The following is a 4158-nucleotide window of genomic DNA, read 5'->3' as shown; positions in this document are numbered from 1 at the left end:
ATCATGAAGGGATGTTGGATTTTGTCAAATGCTTTCTCAGCATCTAATGAGATGATCACATGGTTTTTGCTTTGAGTATGTTTATATAGTGAGTTACATTGATGGATTTCCATATATTGAACATCCCTGCATCCATGAGTTGAAGCCTACTTGATCATGATGGATGATTATTTTGATGTGTTGTTGGATTCAGTTTGCAAGAATTTTATTGAGTATTTTGCATAGATATTTATAAGGGAAGTTGTTCTGAAGTTTTCTTTCTTTGTTAGGTCTTTGTATTGTTTAGGTATGAGAGTAATTGTGGCTTCATAGAACTAATTGGGAAGAGTACCTTCAGTTTGTATTTTGTGGAATAGTTTAAGGAGTATTGGTATTAGGTCTTTGAAGGTTTGATACAACTCTGCACCTAAACCCATCTGGAACTGGGCTTTTTTTGTTTGGTAGACTATTAATGACTGTTTCTATTTCATTAGCAGATATGGGACTGTTTAGATTGTTTATCTGATCTCCATTTAACTTGGGTACCTGGTACCTGTCTAGAAAATTGTCCATTTCGTCCAGGTTTTCCAGTTTTGTTGAGTATAGCCTTTTTTAGTAGGATCTCACGGTTTTTTAGATTCCCTTAGTATCTTTTGTTATATCTACCTTTTCATTTCTGATCTTGTTAATCAGGATACTGTCTCTGTGCCCTCTTGTTAGTCTGGCTAAGTGTTTATCTATTTTGTTGATTTTCTCAAAGAACCAGCTCCTGGTTTAGTTGATTCTTTGTATAGTTATTTTTGCTTCCATTTGGTTGATTTCAGCTCTGAGTTAGATTATTTCCTGCCTTCGAGTTCTCTTTGGTGAATTTGCTTCTTTTTGTTCTAGAGCTTTCAGATATGCTGTCAAATTGCTGGTGTATGCGCTCTCCAGTTTCTTTTTGGAGGCACTTAAAGCTATGAGTTTTCCTCTTAGGACTGCTTTCATTGTGTCCTATAAGTTTGGGTGTGCTGTGGCTTCATTTTCATTAAACTCTAGAAAGTCTTTAATTTCTTTCTTTATTTCTTCCTTAATCAAGTTATCATTGAGTAGAGTGTTGTTAAGCTTCCACATGTAGGTGGGCTTTCTATTGTTTATGTTGTTATTGAGGAGCATCCTTAGTCCATGGTGATCTGATAGGACACAAGGAATTATTTTAATCTTCTTGTATTTGTTGAGGCCTGATTTGTGCCCAATTATATGGTCAGTTTTGGAGAAGGTACCATGAGGTGTTGAGAAAAAGGTATATTCTCTTGTTTTTGGATAAACATTTCTATAGATATCTGTTAAATCCATCTGTTTCATAACTTCTCTTATTCTCACTGTGCCTTTGCTTAGTTTCTGTTTCCATGATTTGCCCATTGCAGAGAGTGGGGTGTTGAAATCTCCCACTATTATTGTGTGTGGTGCAATTTGTGCTTTGAGCTTTAGTAAAGTTTCTTTTATCAATGTAGATGCCCTTGCTTTTGGAGCATAGAGGTTCAGAATTGAGAATTCATCTTGATAGATTATACCTTTGATGAGTATGAAGTGTCCATCCTTATCTTTTTTGATCACTTTAGGTTGAAAGTTGATTTTATTTGATATTAGAATGGCCACTCCAGCTTTTTTCTTGGGACCATTAGCTTGAAAAACTGTTTTCCAGTCTTTTATTCTGAGGTAGTATCTGTTTTTGTCAATGAGTTGGGTTTCCTGTATGCAACAAAATGTTGGGTCCTGTTTATGTATCCAGTCTGATAGTCAATGGCTTTTTATTGAGGAAATTGAGTCCATTGATATAATAGATATTAAGAAAAAGTAATTGTTGCTTCCTGTTATTTTTGTTTTTAGAGTTTGAATTCTGTTCATGTGGCTATCTTTTTTAGTTTTGTTGGAAGATTACTTTCTTGCTTTTTCTAGGATGTAGTTTCCCTCCTTGTGTTGGAGTTTTTCATTTATTGTCCTTTGAAGGGCTGGATTTGTGGACATTTGGCTTTGTCATGGAATACTTTGGTTTCTCCATCTATGGTAATTGAGAGTTTTGCTGGGTATAGTAGTATTTGTGTTCTCTTAGGGTCTGTATGATATCAACCCAGGATCTTCTGGCTTTCATAGTCTCTGGTGTGAAGTCTGGTTTAATTCTGATAGGTCTGTCTTTATATGTTACTTGAGCTTTTTGTCTTAGTGCTTTTAGTATTCTTTCTTTGTTTTGTGCATTTGGTGTTTTGACTATTATATGGCGGGAGGAATTTCTTTTCTGGTCCAGTCTATTTGGAGTTCTATAGGCTTCTTGTATCTTCATGAGCATCTCTTTTTTTTTAGGTTAAGGAAGTTTTCTTCTATAATTTTGTTGAAGATATTTACTGGCCCTTGAAGCTGGAAGTCTTCACTCTCTTCTATACCTATTATCCATAGGTTTGGTTTTCTCATTGTGTCCTGGATTTCCTGGATATCTTGGGTCAGGAACTTTTTGCATTTTGCATTTTCTTTTACTGTTGTGTCAATGTTTTCTATGCTATCTTCTGATGTTGAGATTCTCTCTTCTATCTCTTGTAGTCTGTTGGTGATGCTTGCATTTATGGTTCCTGACTTCTCTCCTAGGATTTATATCTCCAGAGTTGTCTCTCTTTGTGATTTTTTAACTGTTTCTACTTCCATTTTTAGATCCTGGATGGTTTTGTTCAATATCTTTACCTGTTTTGTTGAGCTTTCTTGTAATTCTTTAAGGGATTTTTGTGTTTCTTCTTTAAGGGCTTTTACCTGTTTATCTGTGTTTTCCTGTATTTCTTTAAGGGAACTATACATGTCCTTCTTAAATTCCTCTATCAGCATCATGAGATATGATTTTAGATCCAAATCTTGCTTTTCCAGTGTGTTGGGGTATTCAGGACTTGCTGTGGTTGAAGTATTAAGTTCTGATGAAGCCACGTAGTCTTGGTTTCTGTTGGTAAGATTCTTGTGTTTGTCTTTCGCCATCTGTTGATCTCTGGTGGTAGATGTTCTTGCTGTCTCTGGCTGAAGCTTGTTCCTCCTGTGGGCCTGAAAGCCTGTGTTAGCACTTCTGGGAGATCAGCTCTCCTCTGGTAAGACCTGTGCACAGATTGCTGTGGACCAGCTGTCCCTCCTAAGTCCTGAGGTCAGAGCACACCCTAGAGGCAAGCTCTCTGCTTGTGGGAAAGGTGCAGAGAGGGCTGTGGATCTGCTGTCCCTCCTGGGTCTCTGGGTCACAGCACTCCTCTGAGACAAGCTCTCTGCTTTCCGGGAAGGGGCAGAGAGGGCTGTTGATCCTCCTTCTCTCCTCAGTGTAGACAGAGGTAGAAAGGATCCTGTCCTAGCTGCCCTGCCACTTCTGAGTTCTGTGTCTCCTGGCTGGTCCCACCTTAGAAAGTCTCCGGAGAGAAAATGGCGATCTCACCTGAGTCCCTGGGTCAGATCACTCTCTCCTGTATTTTTTTTAGGGAGTTATTTATGTCTTTCTTAAAACCCTCTATCAGCATCATTAGATGTGATTTTTAAATCCACATATTGCTTTTCTGGTGTGTTGGGATATCCAGAACTTGCTGTGGTGGAAGAACTGGATTCTGATGATTCCAAGTAGTCTTGGTTTTTGTTGGTAAGATTATTTTTTGTTTTTGTTTTTGTTTTTTTGTTTTTGTTTTTGTTTTTTGTTCTTTCGAGACAAGGTTTCTCTGTGTAGCCCTGGCTGTCCTGGAACTCATTCTGTATACTAGGCTGGCCTCCAACTAAGAAATCCGCCTGCCTCTGCCTCCCAAGTGCTGGGATTAAAGGCATGTGCTACCACTGCCCATCTATTGCTTTCTTTAATCCCATATAGCCCATGGTAACCTAGCACTTTCTTTTTTAAAATTTATTTATTTTTATTTTATGTACATTTGTGTTTGGCATGAAAATGTTTGTTTGAGGGTGTCAGACCCTCTGGACCTGGAATTCCGGACATTTGGGACCTACCTGTGTGTGTGGGAATTGAACCTTGAACCTCTGAAAGAGCAGCTAATGTTCTTAAATAGTGAGCTACTTCTCCAGCCCCTGCCTAAAATTTTCTGTGTAGTCAGGGATGCCATTGAACCTCTGCTCATCTTGCCTCTACCTCCCAAGAGCTGGGATTACAATCATGTGCTACTGTGCTTGGATCATTTGATT

At 38.3% G+C, this 4158-nt stretch overlaps 1 protein-coding gene and 1 pseudogene across 1 annotated transcript in view; both read right to left on the bottom strand.

The window, feature by feature from the left end:
- The window catches only part of Ppt1 (palmitoyl-protein thioesterase 1), a 41836-nt gene that overhangs the window by 36626 nt on the left and 1052 nt on the right, over positions 1-4158 (bottom strand). The gene's annotated exons all lie outside the window — the stretch shown is intronic.
- Positions 1-4158, bottom strand: part of LOC116095229 — a 19076-nt pseudogene that overhangs the window by 14450 nt on the left and 468 nt on the right.

This window comes from Mastomys coucha, unplaced genomic scaffold (assembly GCF_008632895.1).
Source record: "Mastomys coucha isolate ucsf_1 unplaced genomic scaffold, UCSF_Mcou_1 pScaffold18, whole genome shotgun sequence".
In the NCBI taxonomy this organism is placed as follows: Eukaryota; Metazoa; Chordata; class Mammalia; order Rodentia; family Muridae; genus Mastomys; species Mastomys coucha.
Note: the sequence above shows the minus strand (reverse complement) of the source record. Positions and strands in the feature narration are given on the sequence as shown.